The sequence below is a fragment of the Schistocerca piceifrons genome, unplaced genomic scaffold, assembly GCF_021461385.2.
Source record: "Schistocerca piceifrons isolate TAMUIC-IGC-003096 unplaced genomic scaffold, iqSchPice1.1 HiC_scaffold_536, whole genome shotgun sequence".
Lineage (NCBI taxonomy): Eukaryota > Metazoa > Arthropoda > Insecta > Orthoptera > Acrididae > Schistocerca > Schistocerca piceifrons.
This window is the reverse complement of record NW_025728773.1, coordinates 22,123-44,997: the sequence shown is the minus strand read 5'-3', so window position 1 is coordinate 44,997 and position 22,875 is coordinate 22,123. Positions and strand designations below refer to the sequence as shown.

Genomic DNA, 22,875 nt, shown 5'->3' with positions numbered 1-22,875 from the left:
CTCCACCTGTCGATGTCGGACGCCTAAATTTTAAGTTGAAACACATTCGGGAATTTTACATTGCGGTGAGTTACCTCGGTGACGTCTTCTTGCGGCGACCGGTGCCAACGACCAAGAGCTTGATTCCCCGCTGGGAGGGGCTGGCCAGTCCCAATCCAATAGAAACTGGCGTCTCCATCCGTGTCCTGGAGGAACGTCTGGAAGAACGTTAGTCTGCCGATCCACTCTATGGCCGTCGCGTCCACGTGGTATAGGGTAATAAATAATTTGGTTCCCACCAATGTACGACTGCACCGTATTGGTCTTTCTGACACGGACACCTGTACTCGGTGTGGTCTCCTGGATACCCTTGAACATCGATTCACCTGCTGTGGGCACCTTGCTAATTGGCGTTGGCTCAGGAAACAACTTGCTTTTGTCACTAGGTCTGCTGAAGCCGCTTATACTATTGACATCATCGTCCGGCCCGATTCTTCCTTTTTTCCGCGGACGAAGCTCCATACCGTCATGTGGTTGATTGGCCATTTCGTACATTTTGTCACAGTTGTCATGAAGAGGATGGACACCTAGCGTTTCGGCAGTACATGCTTACTGCTTACTGGCAGCGCTTGCGATTGCCAGGCCTCCGAGATGATTTTGCCAATATGCTTAGCCTGACATTTGAAAGAGAGGGTGTTGGCTAAGGTCACCTGTGTGAGCCATTTTCTTTTATACTGTTTCTGAATTTGCCGCCTTTATGTATGTTTCTTCTCTACACCAGGACTGAAGTTTTCGTGTTTTAACCTTTATTTCAGTAAGCAGTCTACATTATATAGTCATGTTTTAGGATTTTAATTTCAGTACTGTACTTCTTTTGAAGTGGCTGTGTGGTGGAAAAAAAAAAAAAAAAAAGTGGTTAAGGCGTTGGACTGCCAATCCAATGTGCTCTGCACGCGTGGGTTCGAATCCCATCCTCGTCGATGAATTTTACGTGAAGCACGCGTTTGCGGTCACTCCTTCTCCGTGCGAAACGCCACTCAGTAGTAACAACGACGCGTGTACGTGGCAGATAGCGTGTGTATGAAATACGAGACAAAACTGCCTACCAGATGAAAGCGCAAATTAAAAAAAAAAAAAAAAAAAAAAGCGGTTATCACGTCTGCTTCACACGCAGAAGGTCCCCGGTTCGATCCCGGGCGGGAACAGTATTTTCCTGCCTATGTCGTATTGTCCTCCAATGAGCACTTCGTGTGTGGATCTGCCGCACGTCCCTTCGTTTTGGCAAGTACCACATTTATTGAATTTTTTAGTTACGATGGCAACATCACTACAAGTTGTCTGTGCAGTACGGTGCACACAAGCAGTTTCCGTGGTGTAGCGGTTATCACGTCTGCCTAACACGCAGAAGGTCCCCGGTTCGATCCCGGGCGGAAACACTTTTTCATCACTTTAAGCAAGACTTACTAACATGCATCTGCTACCACCTGTACCCGAAACCTTCGTAATCGCCTTCACGCGTCGGACCAGAGTGTCAATTGCTCACGTCGAATAAGAAATTCGTTTGATATTGACGGCGAGCTTTTTGCGCTGACTCAGCCACTGACGTGCGATCAGTTTGCACAAAACGCGTTGGCTCGTCCGGGATTTGAACCCGGGACCTCCTGCACCCTAAGCAGGAATTATACCCATTTTTTTTTTTTTTTTTTTTTGAACCTGTCTCCACTGTTAGGACACTAAGCAGTGTGGTTAGCTGCATTCAACCCCCGTGGCAATGTCTTGCAGTCCTCCAGCTTTGTTGACCACAGTTAGGTGCCTCGATAAGAGGTGGACAGGTGTCGCATCGCTCTCGCCGTCACTTGTTACCACGAATCGTACTTAACGTAGTTTTCTGCAAGCGTCAGCGTAGCGTCAGTCGAGCTAAGTCGGGCCAAGTCGCATAAGAGGAGCAACAAAATGCGCATTTCCGGTACCGGGAATCGAACCCGCGCCTCCTGGGTGAGAGCCAGGTACCCTAGCCACTTTTTTTTTTATTTTTTTTTTTAACGCGTCGGACCAGAGTGTCAATTGCTCACATCGAATAAGAAGTTCATTTGATATTGACGGCGAGCTTTTTGCGCTGACTCAGCCACTGACGTGCGATCAGTTTGCACAAAACGCTAGGGCTCGTCCGGGATTTGAACCCGGGACCTCCTGCACCCTAAGCAGGAATCATACCCCTAGACCAACGAGCGCTGTGACACGGTGATTGCCAATTATTCCAATCCCTCGATGTCGTCCAGGGTGCCCTGGAAGTCTCGTGTACGCTGGCGGGATGGGGGCGGCCTTCCTGGGCTGTCGGTACCTTCATGTAGAGCTGCCGCTGGGCTCGCACTGCTTGCTGCTGAGAAAGTGATTGCTTTGCTGATATGACTCGCAATAACGACTGCGCGAAACGCCGCTATCTCGTTAGGGGTGCTACGGCAGACACCCTCTCGAGCACCCCGAAGACTTCTTGAGCCCTCGGCTGTGATGGGTTCCAGGCTGACAAAAGATCTGTCGTGTGTGCATTCGCCGACGATAGAAAGGCTGAGGCAAGTTTGAGTGAAAAAGGATGGACTCGTCGTGTCCGTCGTTTCCGTAGTGTAGCGGTTATCACGTCTGCTTCACACGCAGAAGGTCCCCGGTTCGATCCCGGGCGGGAACAGTATTTTCCTGCCTATGTCGTATTGTCCTCCAATGAGCCACTTCGTGTGTGGATCTGCCGCACGTCCCTTCGTTTTGCAAGTACCACATTTATTGAATTTTTTAGTTACGATGGCAACATCACTACAAGTTGTCTGTGCAGTACGGTGCACACAAGCAGTTTCCGTGGTGTAGCGGTTATCACGTCTGCCTAACACGCAGAAGGTCCCCGGTTCGATCCCGGGCGGAAACACTTTTTCATCACTTTAAGCAAGACTTACTAACATGCATCTGCTACCACCTGTACCCGAAACCTTCGTAATCGCCTTCACGCGTCGGACCAGAGTGTCAATTGCTCACGTCGAATAAGAAATTCGTTTGATATTGACGGCGAGCTTTTTGCGCTGACTCAGCCACTGACGTGCGATCAGTTTGCACAAAACGCGTTGGCTCGTCCGGGATTTGAACCCGGGACCTCCTGCACCCTAAGCAGGAATTATACCCATTTTTTTTTTTTTTTTTTGAACCTGTCTCCACTGTTAGGACACTAAGCAGTGTGGTTAGCTGCATTCAACCCCCGTGGCAATGTCTTGCAGTCCTCCAGCTTTGTTGACCACAGTTAGGTGCCTCGATAAGAGGTGGACAGGTGTCGCATCGCTCTCGCCGTCACTTGTTACCACGAATCGTACTTAACGTAGTTTTCTGCAAGCGTCAGCGTAGCGTCAGTCGAGCTAAGTCGGGCCAAGTCGCATAAGAGGAGCAACAAAATGCGCATTTCCGGTACCGGGAATCGAACACGCGCCTCCTGGGTGAGAGCCAGGTACCCTAGCCACTTTGTTTTTTTTTATTTTTTTTTTTAACGCGTCGGACCAGAGTGTCAATTGCTCACATCGAATAAGAAGTTCATTTGATATTGACGGCGAGCTTTTTGCGCTGACTCAGCCACTGACGTGCGATCAGTTTGCACAAAACGCTAGGGCTCGTCCGGGATTTGAACCCGGGACCTCCTGCACCCTAAGCAGGAATCATACCCCTAGACCAACGAGCGCTGTGACACGGTGATTGCCAATTATTCCAATCCCTCGATGTCGTCCAGGGTGCCCTGGAAGTCTCGTGTACGCTGGCGGGATGGGGGCGGCCTTCCTGGGCTGTCGGTACCTTCATGTAGAGCTGCCGCTGGGCTCGCACTGCTTGCTGCTGAGAAAGTGATTGCTTTGCTGATATGACTCGCAATAACGACTGCGCGAAACGCCGCTATCTCGTTAGGGGTGCTACGGCAGACACCCTCTCGAGCACCCCGAAGACTTCTTGAGCCCTCGGCTGTGATGGGTTCCAGGCTGACAAAAGATCTGTCGTGTGTGCATTCGCCGACGATAGAAAGGCTGAGGCAAGTTTGAGTGAAAAAGGATGGACTCGTCGTGTCCGTCGTTTCCGTAGTGTAGCGGTTATCACGTCTGCTTCACACGCAGAAGGTCCCCGGTTCGATCCCGGGCGGGAACAGTATTTTCCTGCCTATGTCGTATTGTCCTCCAATGAGCCACTTCGTGTGTGGATCTGCCGCACGTCCCTTCGTTTTGCAAGTACCACATTTATTGAATTTTTTAGTTACGATGGCAACATCACTACAAGTTGTCTGTGCAGTACGGTGCACACAAGCAGTTTCCGTGGTGTAGCGGTTATCACGTCTGCCTAACACGCAGAAGGTCCCCGGTTCGATCCCGGGCGGAAACACTTTTTCATCACTTTAAGCAAGACTTACTAACATGCATCTGCTACCACCTGTACCCGAAACCTTCGTAATCGCCTTCACGCGTCGGACCAGAGTGTCAATTGCTCACGTCGAATAAGAAATTCGTTTGATATTGACGGCGAGCTTTTTGCGCTGACTCAGCCACTGACGTGCGATCAGTTTGCACAAAACGCGTTGGCTCGTCCGGGATTTGAACCCGGGACCTCCTGCACCCTAAGCAGGAATTATACCCATTTTTTTTTTTTTTTTGAACCTGTCTCCACTGTTAGGACACTAAGCAGTGTGGTTAGCTGCATTCAACCCCCGTGGCAATGTCTTGCAGTCCTCCAGCTTTGTTGACCACAGTTAGGTGCCTCGATAAGAGGTGGACAGGTGTCGCATCGCTCTCGCCGTCACTTGTTACCACGAATCGTACTTAACGTAGTTTTCTGCAAGCGTCAGCGTAGCGTCAGTCGAGCTAAGTCGGGCCAAGTCGCATAAGAGGAGCAACAAAATGCGCATTTCCGGTACCGGGAATCGAACCCGCGCCTCCTGGGTGAGAGCCAGGTACCCTAGCCACTTTTTTTTTTATTTTTTTTTTTAACGCGTCGGACCAGAGTGTCAATTGCTCACATCGAATAAGAAGTTCATTTGATATTGACGGCGAGCTTTTTGCGCTGACTCAGCCACTGACGTGCGATCAGTTTGCACAAAACGCTAGGGCTCGTCCGGGATTTGAACCCGGGACCTCCTGCACCCTAAGCAGGAATCATACCCCTAGACCAACGAGCGCTGTGACACGGTGATTGCCAATTATTCCAATCCCTCGATGTCGTCCAGGGTGCCCTGGAAGTCTCGTGTACGCTGGCGGGATGGGGGCGGCCTTCCTGGGCTGTCGGTACCTTCATGTAGAGCTGCCGCTGGGCTCGCACTGCTTGCTGCTGAGAAAGTGATTGCTTTGCTGATATGACTCGCAATAACGACTGCGCGAAACGCCGCTATCTCGTTAGGGGTGCTACGGCAGACACCCTCTCGAGCACCCCGAAGACTTCTTGAGCCCTCGGCTGTGATGGGTTCCAGGCTGACAAAAGATCTGTCGTGTGTGCATTCGCCGACGATAGAAAGGCTGAGGCAAGTTTGAGTGAAAAAGGATGGACTCGTCGTGTCCGTCGTTTCCGTAGTGTAGCGGTTATCACGTCTGCTTCACACGCAGAAGGTCCCCGGTTCGATCCCGGGCGGGAACAGTATTTTCCTGCCTATGTCGTATTGTCCTCCAATGAGCCACTTCGTGTGTGGATCTGCCGCACGTCCCTTCGTTTTGCAAGTACCACATTTATTGAATTTTTTAGTTACGATGGCAACATCACTACAAGTTGTCTGTGCAGTACGGTGCACACAAGCAGTTTCCGTGGTGTAGCGGTTATCACGTCTGCCTAACACGCAGAAGGTCCCCGGTTCGATCCCGGGCGGAAACACTTTTTCATCACTTTAAGCAAGACTTACTAACATGCATCTGCTACCACCTGTACCCGAAACCTTCGTAATCGCCTTCACGCGTCGGACCAGAGTGTCAATTGCTCACGTCGAATAAGAAATTCGTTTGATATTGACGGCGAGCTTTTTGCGCTGACTCAGCCACTGACGTGCGATCAGTTTGCACAAAACGCGTTGGCTCGTCCGGGATTTGAACCCGGGACCTCCTGCACCCTAAGCAGGAATTATACCCATTTTTTTTTTTTTTTTTTTTTTGAACCTGTCTCCACTGTTAGGACACTAAGCAGTGTGGTTAGCTGCATTCAACCCCCGTGGCAATGTCTTGCAGTCCTCCAGCTTTGTTGACCACAGTTAGGTGCCTCGATAAGAGGTGGACAGGTGTCGCATCGCTCTCGCCGTCACTTGTTACCACGAATCGTACTTAACGTAGTTTTCTGCAAGCGTCAGCGTAGCGTCAGTCGAGCTAAGTCGGGCCAAGTCGCATAAGAGGAGCAACAAAATGCGCATTTCCGGTACCGGGAATCGAACCCGCGCCTCCTGGGTGAGAGCCAGGTACCCTAGCCACTTTTTTTTTTATTTTTTTTTTTAACGCGTCGGACCAGAGTGTCAATTGCTCACATCGAATAAGAAGTTCATTTGATATTGACGGCGAGCTTTTTGCGCTGACTCAGCCACTGACGTGCGATCAGTTTGCACAAAACGCTAGGGCTCGTCCGGGATTTGAACCCGGGACCTCCTGCACCCTAAGCAGGAATCATACCCCTAGACCAACGAGCGCTGTGACACGGTGATTGCCAATTATTCCAATCCCTCGATGTCGTCCAGGGTGCCCTGGAAGTCTCGTGTACGCTGGCGGGATGGGGGCGGCCTTCCTGGGCTGTCGGTACCTTCATGTAGAGCTGCCGCTGGGCTCGCACTGCTTGCTGCTGAGAAAGTGATTGCTTTGCTGATATGACTCGCAATAACGACTGCGCGAAACGCCGCTATCTCGTTAGGGGTGCTACGGCAGACACCCTCTCGAGCACCCCGAAGACTTCTTGAGCCCTCGGCTGTGATGGGTTCCAGGCTGACAAAAGATCTGTCGTGTGTGCATTCGCCGACGATAGAAAGGCTGAGGCAAGTTTGAGTGAAAAAGGATGGACTCGTCGTGTCCGTCGTTTCCGTAGTGTAGCGGTTATCACGTCTGCTTCACACGCAGAAGGTCCCCGGTTCGATCCCGGGCGGGAACAGTATTTTCCTGCCTATGTCGTATTGTCCTCCAATGAGCCACTTCGTGTGTGGATCTGCCGCACGTCCCTTCGTTTTGCAAGTACCACATTTATTGAATTTTTTAGTTACGATGGCAACATCACTACAAGTTGTCTGTGCAGTACGGTGCACACAAGCAGTTTCCGTGGTGTAGCGGTTATCACGTCTGCCTAACACGCAGAAGGTCCCCGGTTCGATCCCGGGCGGAAACACTTTTTCATCACTTTAAGCAAGACTTACTAACATGCATCTGCTACCACCTGTACCCGAAACCTTCGTAATCGCCTTCACGCGTCGGACCAGAGTGTCAATTGCTCACGTCGAATAAGAAATTCGTTTGATATTGACGGCGAGCTTTTTGCGCTGACTCAGCCACTGACGTGCGATCAGTTTGCACAAAACGCGTTGGCTCGTCCGGGATTTGAACCCGGGACCTCCTGCACCCTAAGCAGGAATTATACCCATTTTTTTTTTTTTTTTTTTGAACCTGTCTCCACTGTTAGGACACTAAGCAGTGTGGTTAGCTGCATTCAACCCCCGTGGCAATGTCTTGCAGTCCTCCAGCTTTGTTGACCACAGTTAGGTGCCTCGATAAGAGGTGGACAGGTGTCGCATCGCTCTCGCCGTCACTTGTTACCACGAATCGTACTTAACGTAGTTTTCTGCAAGCGTCAGCGTAGCGTCAGTCGAGCTAAGTCGGGCCAAGTCGCATAAGAGGAGCAACAAAATGCGCATTTCCGGTACCGGGAATCGAACACGCGCCTCCTGGGTGAGAGCCAGGTACCCTAGCCACTTTGTTTTTTTTTATTTTTTTTTTTAACGCGTCGGACCAGAGTGTCAATTGCTCACATCGAATAAGAAGTTCATTTGATATTGACGGCGAGCTTTTTGCGCTGACTCAGCCACTGACGTGCGATCAGTTTGCACAAAACGCTAGGGCTCGTCCGGGATTTGAACCCGGGACCTCCTGCACCCTAAGCAGGAATCATACCCCTAGACCAACGAGCGCTGTGACACGGTGATTGCCAATTATTCCAATCCCTCGATGTCGTCCAGGGTGCCCTGGAAGTCTCGTGTACGCTGGCGGGATGGGGGCGGCCTTCCTGGGCTGTCGGTACCTTCATGTAGAGCTGCCGCTGGGCTCGCACTGCTTGCTGCTGAGAAAGTGATTGCTTTGCTGATATGACTCGCAATAACGACTGCGCGAAACGCCGCTATCTCGTTAGGGGTGCTACGGCAGACACCCTCTCGAGCACCCCGAAGACTTCTTGAGCCCTCGGCTGTGATGGGTTCCAGGCTGACAAAAGATCTGTCGTGTGTGCATTCGCCGACGATAGAAAGGCTGAGGCAAGTTTGAGTGAAAAAGGATGGACTCGTCGTGTCCGTCGTTTCCGTAGTGTAGCGGTTATCACGTCTGCTTCACACGCAGAAGGTCCCCGGTTCGATCCCGGGCGGGAACAGTATTTTCCTGCCTATGTCGTATTGTCCTCCAATGAGCCACTTCGTGTGTGGATCTGCCGCACGTCCCTTCGTTTTGCAAGTACCACATTTATTGAATTTTTTAGTTACGATGGCAACATCACTACAAGTTGTCTGTGCAGTACGGTGCACACAAGCAGTTTCCGTGGTGTAGCGGTTATCACGTCTGCCTAACACGCAGAAGGTCCCCGGTTCGATCCCGGGCGGAAACACTTTTTCATCACTTTAAGCAAGACTTACTAACATGCATCTGCTACCACCTGTACCCGAAACCTTCGTAATCGCCTTCACGCGTCGGACCAGAGTGTCAATTGCTCACGTCGAATAAGAAATTCGTTTGATATTGACGGCGAGCTTTTTGCGCTGACTCAGCCACTGACGTGCGATCAGTTTGCACAAAACGCGTTGGCTCGTCCGGGATTTGAACCCGGGACCTCCTGCACCCTAAGCAGGAATTATACCCATTTTTTTTTTTTTTTTGAACCTGTCTCCACTGTTAGGACACTAAGCAGTGTGGTTAGCTGCATTCAACCCCCGTGGCAATGTCTTGCAGTCCTCCAGCTTTGTTGACCACAGTTAGGTGCCTCGATAAGAGGTGGACAGGTGTCGCATCGCTCTCGCCGTCACTTGTTACCACGAATCGTACTTAACGTAGTTTTCTGCAAGCGTCAGCGTAGCGTCAGTCGAGCTAAGTCGGGCCAAGTCGCATAAGAGGAGCAACAAAATGCGCATTTCCGGTACCGGGAATCGAACCCGCGCCTCCTGGGTGAGAGCCAGGTACCCTAGCCACTTTTTTTTTTTATTTTTTTTTTTAACGCGTCGGACCAGAGTGTCAATTGCTCACATCGAATAAGAAGTTCATTTGATATTGACGGCGAGCTTTTTGCGCTGACTCAGCCACTGACGTGCGATCAGTTTGCACAAAACGCTAGGGCTCGTCCGGGATTTGAACCCGGGACCTCCTGCACCCTAAGCAGGAATCATACCCCTAGACCAACGAGCGCTGTGACACGGTGATTGCCAATTATTCCAATCCCTCGATGTCGTCCAGGGTGCCCTGGAAGTCTCGTGTACGCTGGCGGGATGGGGGCGGCCTTCCTGGGCTGTCGGTACCTTCATGTAGAGCTGCCGCTGGGCTCGCACTGCTTGCTGCTGAGAAAGTGATTGCTTTGCTGATATGACTCGCAATAACGACTGCGCGAAACGCCGCTATCTCGTTAGGGGTGCTACGGCAGACACCCTCTCGAGCACCCCGAAGACTTCTTGAGCCCTCGGCTGTGATGGGTTCCAGGCTGACAAAAGATCTGTCGTGTGTGCATTCGCCGACGATAGAAAGGCTGAGGCAAGTTTGAGTGAAAAAGGATGGACTCGTCGTGTCCGTCGTTTCCATAGTGTAGCGGTTATCACGTCTGCTTCACACGCAGAAGGTCCCCGGTTCGATCCCGGGCGGGAACAGTATTTTCCTGCCTATGTCGTATTGTCCTCCAATGAGCCACTTCGTGTGTGGATCTGCCGCACGTCCCTTCGTTTTGCAAGTACCACATTTATTGAATTTTTTAGTTACGATGGCAACATCACTACAAGTTGTCTGTGCAGTACGGTGCACACAAGCAGTTTCCGTGGTGTAGCGGTTATCACGTCTGCCTAACACGCAGAAGGTCCCCGGTTCGATCCCGGGCGGAAACACTTTTTCATCACTTTAAGCAAGACTTACTAACATGCATCTGCTACCACCTGTACCCGAAACCTTCGTAATCGCCTTCACGCGTCGGACCAGAGTGTCAATTGCTCACGTCGAATAAGAAATTCGTTTGATATTGACGGCGAGCTTTTTGCGCTGACTCAGCCACTGACGTGCGATCAGTTTGCACAAAACGCTAGGGCTCGTCCGGGATTTGAACCCGGGACCTCCTGCACCCTAAGCAGGAATCATACCCCTAGACCAACGAGCGCTGTGACACGGTGATTGCCAATTATTCCAATCCCTCGATGTCGTCCAGGGTGCCCTGGAAGTCTCGTGTACGCTGGCGGGATGGGGGCGGCCTTCCTGGGCTGTCGGTACCTTCATGTAGAGCTGCCGCTGGGCTCGCACTGCTTGCTGCTGAGAAAGTGATTGCTTTGCTGATATGACTCGCAATAACGACTGCGCGAAACGCCGCTATCTCGTTAGGGGTGCTACGGCAGACACCCTCTCGAGCACCCCGAAGACTTCTTGAGCCCTCGGCTGTGATGGGTTCCAGGCTGACAAAAGATCTGTCGTGTGTGCATTCGCCGACGATAGAAAGGCTGAGGCAAGTTTGAGTGAAAAAGGATGGACTCGTCGTGTCCGTCGTTTCCGTAGTGTAGCGGTTATCACGTCTGCTTCACACGCAGAAGGTCCCCGGTTCGATCCCGGGCGGGAACAGTATTTTCCTGCCTATGTCGTATTGTCCTCCAATGAGCCACTTCGTGTGTGGATCTGCCGCACGTCCCTTCGTTTTGCAAGTACCACATTTATTGAATTTTTTAGTTACGATGGCAACATCACTACAAGTTGTCTGTGCAGTACGGTGCACACAAGCAGTTTCCGTGGTGTAGCGGTTATCACGTCTGCCTAACACGCAGAAGGTCCCCGGTTCGATCCCGGGCGGAAACACTTTTTCATCACTTTAAGCAAGACTTACTAACATGCATCTGCTACCACCTGTACCCGAAACCTTCGTAATCGCCTTCACGCGTCGGACCAGAGTGTCAATTGCTCACGTCGAATAAGAAATTCGTTTGATATTGACGGCGAGCTTTTTGCGCTGACTCAGCCACTGACGTGCGATCAGTTTGCACAAAACGCGTTGGCTCGTCCGGGATTTGAACCCGGGACCTCCTGCACCCTAAGCAGGAATTATACCCATTTTTTTTTTTTTTTTTTTTGAACCTGTCTCCACTGTTAGGACACTAAGCAGTGTGGTTAGCTGCATTCAACCCCCGTGGCAATGTCTTGCAGTCCTCCAGCTTTGTTGACCACAGTTAGGTGCCTCGATAAGAGGTGGACAGGTGTCGCATCGCTCTCGCCGTCACTTGTTACCACGAATCGTACTTAACGTAGTTTTCTGCAAGCGTCAGCGTAGCGTCAGTCGAGCTAAGTCGGGCCAAGTCGCATAAGAGGAGCAACAAAATGCGCATTTCCGGTACCGGGAATCGAACCCGCGCCTCCTGGGTGAGAGCCAGGTACCCTAGCCACTTTTTTTTTTTATTTTTTTTTTAACGCGTCGGACCAGAGTGTCAATTGCTCACATCGAATAAGAAGTTCATTTGATATTGACGGCGAGCTTTTTGCGCTGACTCAGCCACTGACGTGCGATCAGTTTGCACAAAACGCTAGGGCTCGTCCGGGATTTGAACCCGGGACCTCCTGCACCCTAAGCAGGAATCATACCCCTAGACCAACGAGCGCTGTGACACGGTGATTGCCAATTATTCCAATCCCTCGATGTCGTCCAGGGTGCCCTGGAAGTCTCGTGTACGCTGGCGGGATGGGGGCGGCCTTCCTGGGCTGTCGGTACCTTCATGTAGAGCTGCCGCTGGGCTCGCACTGCTTGCTGCTGAGAAAGTGATTGCTTTGCTGATATGACTCGCAATAACGACTGCGCGAAACGCCGCTATCTCGTTAGGGGTGCTACGGCAGACACCCTCTCGAGCACCCCGAAGACTTCTTGAGCCCTCGGCTGTGATGGGTTCCAGGCTGACAAAAGATCTGTCGTGTGTGCATTCGCCGACGATAGAAAGGCTGAGGCAAGTTTGAGTGAAAAAGGATGGACTCGTCGTGTCCGTCGTTTCCGTAGTGTAGCGGTTATCACGTCTGCTTCACACGCAGAAGGTCCCCGGTTCGATCCCGGGCGGGAACAGTATTTTCCTGCCTATGTCGTATTGTCCTCCAATGAGCCACTTCGTGTGTGGATCTGCCGCACGTCCCTTCGTTTTGCAAGTACCACATTTATTGAATTTTTTAGTTACGATGGCAACATCACTACAAGTTGTCTGTGCAGTACGGTGCACACAAGCAGTTTCCGTGGTGTAGCGGTTATCACGTCTGCCTAACACGCAGAAGGTCCCCGGTTCGATCCCGGGCGGAAACACTTTTTCATCACTTTAAGCAAGACTTACTAACATGCATCTGCTACCACCTGTACCCGAAACCTTCGTAATCGCCTTCACGCGTCGGACCAGAGTGTCAATTGCTCACGTCGAATAAGAAATTCGTTTGATATTGACGGCGAGCTTTTTGCGCTGACTCAGCCACTGACGTGCGATCAGTTTGCACAAAACGCGTTGGCTCGTCCGGGATTTGAACCCGGGACCTCCTGCACCCTAAGCAGGAATTATACCCATTTTTTTTTTTTTTTTTTTTTGAACCTGTCTCCACTGTTAGGACACTAAGCAGTGTGGTTAGCTGCATTCAACCCCCGTGGCAATGTCTTGCAGTCCTCCAGCTTTGTTGACCACAGTTAGGTGCCTCGATAAGAGGTGGACAGGTGTCGCATCGCTCTCGCCGTCACTTGTTACCACGAATCGTACTTAACGTAGTTTTCTGCAAGCGTCAGCGTAGCGTCAGTCGAGCTAAGTCGGGCCAAGTCGCATAAGAGGAGCAACAAAATGCGCATTTCCGGTACCGGGAATCGAACCCGCGCCTCCTGGGTGAGAGCCAGGTACCCTAGCCACTTTTTTTTTTTATTTTTTTTTTAACGCGTCGGACCAGAGTGTCAATTGCTCACATCGAATAAGAAGTTCATTTGATATTGACGGCGAGCTTTTTGCGCTGACTCAGCCACTGACGTGCGATCAGTTTGCACAAAACGCTAGGGCTCGTCCGGGATTTGAACCCGGGACCTCCTGCACCCTAAGCAGGAATCATACCCCTAGACCAACGAGCGCTGTGACACGGTGATTGCCAATTATTCCAATCCCTCGATGTCGTCCAGGGTGCCCTGGAAGTCTCGTGTACGCTGGCGGGATGGGGGCGGCCTTCCTGGGCTGTCGGTACCTTCATGTAGAGCTGCCGCTGGGCTCGCACTGCTTGCTGCTGAGAAAGTGATTGCTTTGCTGATATGACTCGCAATAACGACTGCGCGAAACGCCGCTATCTCGTTAGGGGTGCTACGGCAGACACCCTCTCGAGCACCCCGAAGACTTCTTGAGCCCTCGGCTGTGATGGGTTCCAGGCTGACAAAAGATCTGTCGTGTGTGCATTCGCCGACGATAGAAAGGCTGAGGCAAGTTTGAGTGAAAAAGGATGGACTCGTCGTGTCCGTCGTTTCCGTAGTGTAGCGGTTATCACGTCTGCTTCACACGCAGAAGGTCCCCGGTTCGATCCCGGGCGGGAACAGTATTTTCCTGCCTATGTCGTATTGTCCTCCAATGAGCCACTTCGTGTGTGGATCTGCCGCACGTCCCTTCGTTTTGCAAGTACCACATTTATTGAATTTTTTAGTTACGATGGCAACATCACTACAAGTTGTCTGTGCAGTACGGTGCACACAAGCAGTTTCCGTGGTGTAGCGGTTATCACGTCTGCCTAACACGCAGAAGGTCCCCGGTTCGATCCCGGGCGGAAACACTTTTTCATCACTTTAAGCAAGACTTACTAACATGCATCTGCTACCACCTGTACCCGAAACCTTCGTAATCGCCTTCACGCGTCGGACCAGAGTGTCAATTGCTCACGTCGAATAAGAAATTCGTTTGATATTGACGGCGAGCTTTTTGCGCTGACTCAGCCACTGACGTGCGATCAGTTTGCACAAAACGCGTTGGCTCGTCCGGGATTTGAACCCGGGACCTCCTGCACCCTAAGCAGGAATTATACCCATTTTTTTTTTTTTTTTTTTTGAACCTGTCTCCACTGTTAGGACACTAAGCAGTGTGGTTAGCTGCATTCAACCCCCGTGGCAATGTCTTGCAGTCCTCCAGCTTTGTTGACCACAGTTAGGTGCCTCGATAAGAGGTGGACAGGTGTCGCATCGCTCTCGCCGTCACTTGTTACCACGAATCGTACTTAACGTAGTTTTCTGCAAGCGTCAGCGTAGCGTCAGTCGAGCTAAGTCGGGCCAAGTCGCATAAGAGGAGCAACAAAATGCGCATTTCCGGTACCGGGAATCGAACCCGCGCCTCCTGGGTGAGAGCCAGGTACCCTAGCCACTTTGTTTTTTTTTATTTTTTTTTTTTAACGCGTCGGACCAGAGTGTCAATTGCTCACATCGAATAAGAAGTTCATTTGATATTGACGGCGAGCTTTTTGCGCTGACTCAGCCACTGACGTGCGATCAGTTTGCACAAAACGCTAGGGCTCGTCCGGGATTTGAACCCGGGACCTCCTGCACCCTAAGCAGGAATCATACCCCTAGACCAACGAGCGCTGTGACACGGTGATTGCCAATTATTCCAATCCCTCGATGTCGTCCAGGGTGCCCTGGAAGTCTCGTGTACGCTGGCGGGATGGGGGCGGCCTTCCTGGGCTGTCGGTACCTTCATGTAGAGCTGCCGCTGGGCTCGCACTGCTTGCTGCTGAGAAAGTGATTGCTTTGCTGATATGACTCGCAATAACGACTGCGCGAAACGCCGCTATCTCGTTAGGGGTGCTACGGCAGACACCCTCTCGAGCACCCCGAAGACTTCTTGAGCCCTCGGCTGTGATGGGTTCCAGGCTGACAAAAGATCTGTCGTGTGTGCATTCGCCGACGATAGAAAGGCTGAGGCAAGTTTGAGTGAAAAAGGATGGACTCATCGTGTCCGTCGTTTCCGTAGTGTAGCGGTTATCACGTCTGCTTCACACGCAGAAGGTCCCCGGTTCGATCCCGGGCGGGAACAGTATTTTCCTGCCTATGTCGTATTGTCCTCCAATGAGCCACTTCGTGTGTGGATCTGCCGCACGTCCCTTCGTTTTGCAAGTACCACATTTATTGAATTTTTTAGTTACGATGGCAACATCACTACAAGTTGTCTGTGCAGTACGGTGCACACAAGCAGTTTCCGTGGTGTAGCGGTTATCACGTCTGCCTAACACGCAGAAGGTCCCCGGTTCGATCCCGGGCGGAAACACTTTTTCATCACTTTAAGCAAGACTTACTAACATGCATCTGCTACCACCTGTACCCGAAACCTTCGTAATCGCCTTCACGCGTCGGACCAGAGTGTCAATTGCTCACGTCGAATAAGAAATTCGTTTGATATTGACGGCGAGCTTTTTGCGCTGACTCAGCCACTGACGTGCGATCAGTTTGCACAAAACGCGTTGGCTCGTCCGGGATTTGAACCCGGGACCTCCTGCACCCTAAGCAGGAATTATACCCTTTTTTTTTTTTTTTTTTTTGAACCTGTCTCCACTGTTAGGACACTAAGCAGTGTGGTTAGCTGCATTCAACCCCCGTGGCAATGTCTTGCAGTCCTCCAGCTTTGTTGACCACAGTTAGGTGCCTCGATAAGAGGTGGACAGGTGTCGCATCGCTCTCGCCGTCACTTGTTACCACGAATCGTACTTAACGTAGTTTTCTGCAAGCGTCAGCGTAGCGTCAGTCGAGCTAAGTCGGGCCAAGTCGCATAAGAGGAGCAACAAAATGCGCATTTCCGGTACCGGGAATCGAACCCGCGCCTCCTGGGTGAGAGCCAGGTACCCTAGCCACTTTGTTTTTTTTTATTTTTTTTTTTAACGCGTCGGACCAGAGTGTCAATTGCTCACATCGAATAAGAAGTTCATTTGATATTGACGGCGAGCTTTTTGCGCTGACTCAGCCACTGACGTGCGATCAGTTTGCACAAAACGCTAGGGCTCGTCCGGGATTTGAACCCGGGACCTCCTGCACCTTAAGCAGGAATCATACCCCTAGACCAACGAGCGCTGTGACACGGTGATTGCCAATTATTCCAATCCCTCGATGTCGTCCAGGGTGCCCTGGAAGTCTCGTGTACGCTGGCGGGATGGGGGCGGCCTTCCTGGGCTGTCGGTACCTTCATGTAGAGCTGCCGCTGGGCTCGCACTGCTTGCTGCTGAGAAAGTGATTGCTTTGCTGATATGACTCGCAATAACGACTGCGCGAAACGCCGCTATCTCGTTAGGGGTGCTACGGCAGACACCCTCTCGAGCACCCCGAAGACTTCTTGAGCCCTCGGCTGTGATGGGTTCCAGGCTGACAAAAGATCTGTCGTGTGTGCATTCGCCGACGATAGAAAGGCTGAGGCAAGTTTGAGTGAAAAAGGATGGACTCGTCGTGTCCGTCGTTTCCGTAGTGTAGCGGTTATCACGTCTGCTTCACACGCAGAAGGTCCCCGGTTCGATCCCGGGCGGGAACAGTATTTTCCTGCCTATGTCGTATTGTCCTCCAATGAGCCACTTCGTGTGTGGATCTGCCGCACGTCCCTTCGTTTTGCAAGTACCACATTTATTGAATTTTTTAGTTACGATGGCAACATCACTACAAGTTGTCTGTGCAGTACGGTGCACACAAGCAGTTTCCGTGGTGTAGCGGTTATCACGTCTGCCTAACACGCAGAAGGTCCCCGGTTCGATCCCGGGCGGAAACACTTTTTCATCACTTTAAGCAAGACTTACTAACATGCATCTGCTACCACCTGTACCCGAAACCTTCGTAATCGCCTTCACGCGTCGGACCAGAGTGTCAATTGCTCACGTCGAATAAGAAATTCGTTTGATATTGACGGCGAGCTTTTTGCGCTGACTCAGCCACTGACGTGCGATCAGTTTGCACAAAACGCGTTGGCTCGTCCGGGATTTGAACCCGGGACCTCCTGCACCCTAAGCAGGAATTATACCCATTTTTTTTTTTTTTTTTTTTGAACCTGTCTCCACTGTTAGGACACTAAGCAGTGTGGTTAGCTGCATTCAACCCCCGTGGCAATGTCTTGCAGTCCTCCAGCTTTGTTGACCACAGTTAGGTGCCTCGATAAGAGGTGGACAGGTGTCGCATCGCTCTCGCCGTCACTTGTTACCACGAATCGTACTTAACGTAGTTTTCTGCAAGCGTCAGCGTAGCGTCAGTCGAGCTAAGTCGGGCCAAGTCGCATAAGAGGAGCAACAAAATGCGCATTTCCGGTACCGGGAATCGAACCCGCGCCTCCTGGGTGAGAGCCAGGTACCCTAGCCACTTTGTTTTTTTTTATTTTTTTTTTTAACGCGTCGGACCAGAGTGTCAATTGTTCACATCGAATAAGAAGTTCATTTGATATTGACGGCGAGCTTTTTGCGCTGACTCAGCCACTGACGTGCGATCAGTTTGCACAAAACGCTAGGGCTCGTCCGGGATTTGAACCCGGGACCTCCTGCACCCTAAGCAGGAATCATACCCCTAGACCAACGAGCGCTGTGACACGGTGATTGCCAATTATTCCAATCCCTCGATGTCGTCCAGGGTGCCCTGGAAGTCTCGTGTACGCTGGCGGGATGGGGGCGGCCTTCCTGGGCTGTCGGTACCTTCATGTAGAGCTGCCGCTGGGCTCGCACTGCTTGCTGCTGAGAAAGTGATTGCTTTGCTGATATGACTCGCAATAACGACTGCGCGAAACGCCGCTATCTCGTTAGGGGTGCTACGGCAGACACCCTCTCGAGCACCCCGAAGACTTCTTGAGCCCTCGGCTGTGATGGGTTCCAGGCTGACAAAAGATCTGTCGTGTGTGCATTCGCCGACGATAGAAAGGCTGAGGCAAGTTTGAGTGAAAAAGGATGGACTCATCGTGTCCGTCGTTTCCGTAGTGTAGCGGTTATCACGTCTGCTTCACACGCAGAAGGTCCCCGGTTCGATCCCGGGCGGGAACAGTATTTTCCTGCCTATGTCGTATTGTCCTCCAATGAGCCACTTCGTGTGTGGATCTGCCGCACGTCCCTTCGTTTTGCAAGTACCACATTTATTGAATTTTTTAGTTACGATGGCAACATCACTACAAGTTGTCTGTGCAGTACGGTGCACACAAGCAGTTTCCGTGGTGTAGCGGTTATCACGTCTGCCTAACACGCAGAAGGTCCCCGGTTCGATCCCGGGCGGAAACACTTTTTCATCACTTTAAGCAAGACTTACTAACATGCATCTGCTACCACCTGTACCCGAAACCTTCGTAATCGCCTTCACGCGTCGGACCAGAGTGTCAATTGCTCACGTCGAATAAGAAATTCGTTTGATATTGACGGCGAGCTTTTTGCGCTGACTCAGCCACTGACGTGCGATCAGTTTGCACAAAACGCGTTGGCTCGTCCGGGATTTGAACCCGGGACCTCCTGCACCCTAAGCAGGAATTATACCCATTTTTTTTTTTTTTTTTTTTGAACCTGTCTCCACTGTTAGGACACTAAGCAGTGTGGTTAGCTGCATTCAACCCCCGTGGCAATGTCTTGCAGTCCTCCAGCTTTGTTGACCACAGTTAGGTGCCTCGATAAGAGGTGGACAGGTGTCGCATCGCTCTCGCCGTCACTTGTTACCACGAATCGTACTTAACGTAGTTTTCTGCAAGCGTCAGCGTAGCGTCAGTCGAGCTAAGTCGGGCCAAGTCGCATAAGAGGAGCAACAAAATGCGCATTTCCGGTACCGGGAATCGAACCCGCGCCTCCTGGGTGAGAGCCAGGTACCCTAGCCACTTTGTTTTTTTTTATTTTTTTTTTTAACGCGTCGGACCAGAGTGTCAATTGCTCACATCGAATAAGAAGTTCATTTGATATTGACGGCGAGCTTTTTGCGCTGACTCAGCCACTGACGTGCGATCAGTTTGCACAAAACGCTAGGGCTCGTCCGGGATTTGAACCCGGGACCTCCTGCACCTTAAGCAGGAATCATACCCCTAGACCAACGAGCGCTGTGACACGGTGATTGCCAATTATTCCAATCCCTCGATGTCGTCCAGGGTGCCCTGGAAGTCTCGTGTACGCTGGCGGGATGGGGGCGGCCTTCCTGGGCTGTCGGTACCTTCATGTAGAGCTGCCGCTGGGCTCGCACTGCTTGCTGCTGAGAAAGTGATTGCTTTGCTGATATGACTCGCAATAACGACTGCGCGAAACGCCGCTATCTCGTTAGGGGTGCTACGGCAGACACCCTCTCGAGCACCCCGAAGACTTCTTGAGCCCTCGGCTGTGATGGGTTCCAGGCTGACAAAAGATCTGTCGTGTGTGCATTCGCCGACGATAGAAAGGCTGAGGCAAGTTTGAGTGAAAAAGGATGGACTCGTCGTGTCCGTCGTTTCCGTAGTGTAGCGGTTATCACGTCTGCTTCACACGCAGAAGGTCCCCGGTTCGATCCCGGGCGGGAACAGTATTTTCCTGCCTATGTCGTATTGTCCTCCAATGAGCCACTTCGTGTGTGGATCTGCCGCACGTCCCTTCGTTTTGCAAGTACCACATTTATTGAATTTTTTAGTTACGATGGCAACATCACTACAAGTTGTCTGTGCAGTACGGTGCACACAAGCAGTTTCCGTGGTGTAGCGGTTATCACGTCTGCCTAACACGCAGAAGGTCCCCGGTTCGATCCCGGGCGGAAACACTTTTTCATCACTTTAAGCAAGACTTACTAACATGCATCTGCTACCACCTGTACCCGAAACCTTCGTAATCGCCTTCACGCGTCGGACCAGAGTGTCAATTGCTCACGTCGAATAAGAAATTCGTTTGATATTGACGGCGAGCTTTTTGCGCTGACTCAGCCACTGACGTGCGATCAGTTTGCACAAAACGCGTTGGCTCGTCCGGGATTTGAACCCGGGACCTCCTGCACCCTAAGCAGGAATTATACCCATTTTTTTTTTTTTTTTTTTGAACCTGTCTCCACTGTTAGGACACTAAGCAGTGTGGTTAGCTGCATTCAACCCCCGTGGCAATGTCTTGCAGTCCTCCAGCTTTGTTGACCACAGTTAGGTGCCTCGATAAGAGGTGGACAGGTGTCGCATCGCTCTCGCCGTCACTTGTTACCACGAATCGTACTTAACGTAGTTTTCTGCAAGCGTCAGCGTAGCGTCAGTCGAGCTAAGTCGGGCCAAGTCGCATAAGAGGAGCAACAAAATGCGCATTTCCGGTACCGGGAATCGAACCCGCGCCTCCTGGGTGAGAGCCAGGTACCCTAGCCACTTTTTTTTTTTTTATTTTTTTTTTTTAACGCGTCGGACCAGAGTGTCAATTGCTCACATCGAATAAGAAGTTCATTTGATATTGACGGCGAGCTTTTTGCGCTGACTCAGCCACTGACGTGCGATCAGTTTGCACAAAACGCTAGGGCTCGTCCGGGATTTGAACCCGGGACTTCCTGCACCCTAAGCAGGAATCATACCCCTAGACCAACGAGCGCTGTGACACGGTGATTGCCAATTATTCCAATCCCTCGATGTCGTCCAGGGTGCCCTGGAAGTCTCGTGTACGCTGGCGGGATGGGGGCGGCCTTCCTGGGCTGTCGGTACCTTCATGTAGAGCTGCCGCTGGGCTCGCACTGCTTGCTGCTGAGAAAGTGATTGCTTTGCTGATATGACTCGCAATAACGACTGCGCGAAACGCCGCTATCTCGTTAGGGGTGCTACGGCAGACACCCTCTCGAGCACCCCGAAGACTTCTTGAGCCCTCGGCTGTGATGGGTTCCAGGCTGACAAAAGATCTGTCGTGTGTGCATTCGCCGACGATAGAAAGGCTGAGGCAAGTTTGAGTGAAAAAGGATGGACTCGTCGTGTCCGTCGTTTCCGTAGTGTAGCGGTTATCACGTCTGCTTCACACGCAGAAGGTCCCCGGTTCGATCCCGGGCGGGAACAGTATTTTCCTGCCTATGTCGTATTGTCCTCCAATGAGCCACTTCGTGTGTGGATCTGCCGCACGTCCCTTCGTTTTGCAAGTACCACATTTATTGAATTTTTTAGTTACGATGGCAACATCACTACAAGTTGTCTGTGCAGTACGGTGCACACAAGCAGTTTCCGTGGTGTAGCGGTTATCACGTCTGCCTAACACGCAGAAGGTCCCCGGTTCGATCCCGGGCGGAAACACTTTTTCATCACTTTAAGCAAGACTTACTAACATGCATCTGCTACCACCTGTACCCGAAACCTTCGTAATCGCCTTCACGCGTCGGACCAGAGTGTCAATTGCTCACGTCGAATAAGAAATTCGTTTGATATTGACGGCGAGCTTTTTGCGCTGACTCAGCCACTGACGTGCGATCAGTTTGCACAAAACGCGTTGGCTCGTCCGGGATTTGAACCCGGGACCTCCTGCACCCTAAGCAGGAATTATACCCATTTTTTTTTTTTTTTTTTGAACCTGTCTCCACTGTTAGGACACTAAGCAGTGTGGTTAGCTGCATTCAACCCCCGTGGCAATGTCTTGCAGTCCTCCAGCTTTGTTGACCACAGTTAGGTGCCTCGATAAGAGGTGGACAGGTGTCGCATCGCTCTCGCCGTCACTTGTTACCACGAATCGTACTTAACGTAGTTTTCTGCAAGCGTCAGCGTAGCGTCAGTCGAGCTAAGTCGGGCCAAGTCGCATAAGAGGAGCAACAAAATGCGCATTTCCGGTACCGGGAATCGAACACGCGCCTCCTGGGTGAGAGCCAGGTACCCTAGCCACTTTTTTTTTTTTTATTTTTTTTTTTTAACGCGTCGGACCAGAGTGTCAATTGCTCACATCGAATAAGAAGTTCATTTGATATTGACGGCGAGCTTTTTGCGCTGACTCAGCCACTGACGTGCGATCAGTTTGCACAAAACGCTAGGGCTCGTCCGGGATTTGAACCCGGGACTTCCTGCACCCTAAGCAGGAATCATACCCCTAGACCAACGAGCGCTGTGACACGGTGATTGCCAATTATTCCAATCCCTCGATGTCGTCCAGGGTGCCCTGGAAGTCTCGTGTACGCTGGCGGGATGGGGGCGGCCTTCCTGGGCTGTCGGTACCTTCATGTAGAGCTGCCGCTGGGCTCGCACTGCTTGCTGCTGAGAAAGTGATTGCTTTGCTGATATGACTCGCAATAACGACTGCGCGAAACGCCGCTATCTCGTTAGGGGTGCTACGGCAGACACCCTCTCGAGCACCCCGAAGACTTCTTGAGCCCTCGGCTGTGATGGGTTCCAGGCTGACAAAAGATCTGTCGTGTGTGCATTCGCCGACGATAGAAAGGCTGAGGCAAGTTTGAGTGAAAAAGGATGGACTCGTCGTGTCCGTCGTTTCCGTAGTGTAGCGGTTATCACGTCTGCTTCACACGCAGAAGGTCCCCGGTTCGATCCCGGGCGGGAACAGTATTTTCCTGCCTATGTCGTATTGTCCTCCAATGAGCCACTTCGTG

The 22,875-nt window shown here is 51.5% G+C and overlaps 43 non-coding genes across 43 annotated transcripts; 30 read left to right on the top strand and 13 right to left on the bottom strand.

The window, feature by feature from the left end:
- Window positions 1-1,342: 1,342 nt before the first annotated feature.
- On the top strand, window positions 1,343-1,415 carry Trnav-aac. The gene has a single exon. It is a non-coding gene; the product is annotated as a tRNA-Val (tRNA).
- A 721-nt stretch (window positions 1,416-2,136) lies between these two features.
- On the bottom strand, window positions 2,137-2,210 carry Trnap-agg. Its single transcript has one exon. It is a non-coding gene; the product is annotated as a tRNA-Pro (tRNA).
- Window positions 2,211-2,589: 379 nt separating this feature from the next.
- Window positions 2,590-2,662, top strand: Trnav-cac. The gene has a single exon. It is a non-coding gene; the product is annotated as a tRNA-Val (tRNA).
- Window positions 2,663-2,820: 158 nt separating this feature from the next.
- Trnav-aac lies at window positions 2,821-2,893 on the top strand. The gene has a single exon. It is a non-coding gene; the product is annotated as a tRNA-Val (tRNA).
- Window positions 2,894-3,614: 721 nt separating this feature from the next.
- On the bottom strand, window positions 3,615-3,688 carry Trnap-agg. Its single transcript has one exon. It is a non-coding gene; the product is annotated as a tRNA-Pro (tRNA).
- Window positions 3,689-4,067: 379 nt separating this feature from the next.
- Window positions 4,068-4,140, top strand: Trnav-cac. Its single transcript has one exon. It is a non-coding gene; the product is annotated as a tRNA-Val (tRNA).
- A 158-nt stretch (window positions 4,141-4,298) lies between these two features.
- Trnav-aac lies at window positions 4,299-4,371 on the top strand. Its single transcript has one exon. It is a non-coding gene; the product is annotated as a tRNA-Val (tRNA).
- Window positions 4,372-5,087: 716 nt separating this feature from the next.
- Window positions 5,088-5,161, bottom strand: Trnap-agg. Its single transcript has one exon. It is a non-coding gene; the product is annotated as a tRNA-Pro (tRNA).
- A 379-nt stretch (window positions 5,162-5,540) lies between these two features.
- Trnav-cac lies at window positions 5,541-5,613 on the top strand. Its single transcript has one exon. It is a non-coding gene; the product is annotated as a tRNA-Val (tRNA).
- Window positions 5,614-5,771: 158 nt separating this feature from the next.
- On the top strand, window positions 5,772-5,844 carry Trnav-aac. The gene has a single exon. It is a non-coding gene; the product is annotated as a tRNA-Val (tRNA).
- Window positions 5,845-6,566: 722 nt separating this feature from the next.
- On the bottom strand, window positions 6,567-6,640 carry Trnap-agg. Its single transcript has one exon. It is a non-coding gene; the product is annotated as a tRNA-Pro (tRNA).
- A 379-nt stretch (window positions 6,641-7,019) lies between these two features.
- Window positions 7,020-7,092, top strand: Trnav-cac. Its single transcript has one exon. It is a non-coding gene; the product is annotated as a tRNA-Val (tRNA).
- A 158-nt stretch (window positions 7,093-7,250) lies between these two features.
- Trnav-aac lies at window positions 7,251-7,323 on the top strand. Its single transcript has one exon. It is a non-coding gene; the product is annotated as a tRNA-Val (tRNA).
- A 722-nt stretch (window positions 7,324-8,045) lies between these two features.
- Window positions 8,046-8,119, bottom strand: Trnap-agg. Its single transcript has one exon. It is a non-coding gene; the product is annotated as a tRNA-Pro (tRNA).
- Window positions 8,120-8,498: 379 nt separating this feature from the next.
- Trnav-cac lies at window positions 8,499-8,571 on the top strand. Its single transcript has one exon. It is a non-coding gene; the product is annotated as a tRNA-Val (tRNA).
- A 158-nt stretch (window positions 8,572-8,729) lies between these two features.
- Trnav-aac lies at window positions 8,730-8,802 on the top strand. The gene has a single exon. It is a non-coding gene; the product is annotated as a tRNA-Val (tRNA).
- Window positions 8,803-9,519: 717 nt separating this feature from the next.
- On the bottom strand, window positions 9,520-9,593 carry Trnap-agg. The gene has a single exon. It is a non-coding gene; the product is annotated as a tRNA-Pro (tRNA).
- A 379-nt stretch (window positions 9,594-9,972) lies between these two features.
- Window positions 9,973-10,045, top strand: Trnav-cac. The gene has a single exon. It is a non-coding gene; the product is annotated as a tRNA-Val (tRNA).
- A 158-nt stretch (window positions 10,046-10,203) lies between these two features.
- Window positions 10,204-10,276, top strand: Trnav-aac. Its single transcript has one exon. It is a non-coding gene; the product is annotated as a tRNA-Val (tRNA).
- A 192-nt stretch (window positions 10,277-10,468) lies between these two features.
- On the bottom strand, window positions 10,469-10,542 carry Trnap-agg. The gene has a single exon. It is a non-coding gene; the product is annotated as a tRNA-Pro (tRNA).
- Window positions 10,543-10,921: 379 nt separating this feature from the next.
- Trnav-cac lies at window positions 10,922-10,994 on the top strand. Its single transcript has one exon. It is a non-coding gene; the product is annotated as a tRNA-Val (tRNA).
- A 158-nt stretch (window positions 10,995-11,152) lies between these two features.
- Trnav-aac lies at window positions 11,153-11,225 on the top strand. Its single transcript has one exon. It is a non-coding gene; the product is annotated as a tRNA-Val (tRNA).
- A 720-nt stretch (window positions 11,226-11,945) lies between these two features.
- Window positions 11,946-12,019, bottom strand: Trnap-agg. The gene has a single exon. It is a non-coding gene; the product is annotated as a tRNA-Pro (tRNA).
- Window positions 12,020-12,398: 379 nt separating this feature from the next.
- On the top strand, window positions 12,399-12,471 carry Trnav-cac. Its single transcript has one exon. It is a non-coding gene; the product is annotated as a tRNA-Val (tRNA).
- Window positions 12,472-12,629: 158 nt separating this feature from the next.
- Window positions 12,630-12,702, top strand: Trnav-aac. Its single transcript has one exon. It is a non-coding gene; the product is annotated as a tRNA-Val (tRNA).
- A 721-nt stretch (window positions 12,703-13,423) lies between these two features.
- Window positions 13,424-13,497, bottom strand: Trnap-agg. Its single transcript has one exon. It is a non-coding gene; the product is annotated as a tRNA-Pro (tRNA).
- Window positions 13,498-13,876: 379 nt separating this feature from the next.
- Trnav-cac lies at window positions 13,877-13,949 on the top strand. Its single transcript has one exon. It is a non-coding gene; the product is annotated as a tRNA-Val (tRNA).
- Window positions 13,950-14,107: 158 nt separating this feature from the next.
- Trnav-aac lies at window positions 14,108-14,180 on the top strand. The gene has a single exon. It is a non-coding gene; the product is annotated as a tRNA-Val (tRNA).
- Window positions 14,181-14,904: 724 nt separating this feature from the next.
- Trnap-agg lies at window positions 14,905-14,978 on the bottom strand. The gene has a single exon. It is a non-coding gene; the product is annotated as a tRNA-Pro (tRNA).
- A 379-nt stretch (window positions 14,979-15,357) lies between these two features.
- Trnav-cac lies at window positions 15,358-15,430 on the top strand. Its single transcript has one exon. It is a non-coding gene; the product is annotated as a tRNA-Val (tRNA).
- A 158-nt stretch (window positions 15,431-15,588) lies between these two features.
- Trnav-aac lies at window positions 15,589-15,661 on the top strand. Its single transcript has one exon. It is a non-coding gene; the product is annotated as a tRNA-Val (tRNA).
- Window positions 15,662-16,383: 722 nt separating this feature from the next.
- Trnal-aag lies at window positions 16,384-16,457 on the bottom strand. Its single transcript has one exon. It is a non-coding gene; the product is annotated as a tRNA-Leu (tRNA).
- A 379-nt stretch (window positions 16,458-16,836) lies between these two features.
- Window positions 16,837-16,909, top strand: Trnav-cac. The gene has a single exon. It is a non-coding gene; the product is annotated as a tRNA-Val (tRNA).
- Window positions 16,910-17,067: 158 nt separating this feature from the next.
- Trnav-aac lies at window positions 17,068-17,140 on the top strand. Its single transcript has one exon. It is a non-coding gene; the product is annotated as a tRNA-Val (tRNA).
- A 723-nt stretch (window positions 17,141-17,863) lies between these two features.
- Trnap-agg lies at window positions 17,864-17,937 on the bottom strand. Its single transcript has one exon. It is a non-coding gene; the product is annotated as a tRNA-Pro (tRNA).
- Window positions 17,938-18,316: 379 nt separating this feature from the next.
- Window positions 18,317-18,389, top strand: Trnav-cac. The gene has a single exon. It is a non-coding gene; the product is annotated as a tRNA-Val (tRNA).
- A 158-nt stretch (window positions 18,390-18,547) lies between these two features.
- Window positions 18,548-18,620, top strand: Trnav-aac. The gene has a single exon. It is a non-coding gene; the product is annotated as a tRNA-Val (tRNA).
- A 723-nt stretch (window positions 18,621-19,343) lies between these two features.
- Window positions 19,344-19,417, bottom strand: Trnal-aag. Its single transcript has one exon. It is a non-coding gene; the product is annotated as a tRNA-Leu (tRNA).
- Window positions 19,418-19,796: 379 nt separating this feature from the next.
- On the top strand, window positions 19,797-19,869 carry Trnav-cac. Its single transcript has one exon. It is a non-coding gene; the product is annotated as a tRNA-Val (tRNA).
- A 158-nt stretch (window positions 19,870-20,027) lies between these two features.
- Trnav-aac lies at window positions 20,028-20,100 on the top strand. The gene has a single exon. It is a non-coding gene; the product is annotated as a tRNA-Val (tRNA).
- A 1,176-nt stretch (window positions 20,101-21,276) lies between these two features.
- Window positions 21,277-21,349, top strand: Trnav-cac. Its single transcript has one exon. It is a non-coding gene; the product is annotated as a tRNA-Val (tRNA).
- Window positions 21,350-21,507: 158 nt separating this feature from the next.
- Trnav-aac lies at window positions 21,508-21,580 on the top strand. The gene has a single exon. It is a non-coding gene; the product is annotated as a tRNA-Val (tRNA).
- A 1,175-nt stretch (window positions 21,581-22,755) lies between these two features.
- Window positions 22,756-22,828, top strand: Trnav-cac. Its single transcript has one exon. It is a non-coding gene; the product is annotated as a tRNA-Val (tRNA).
- The last annotated feature ends 47 nt before the right edge of the window (window positions 22,829-22,875 follow it).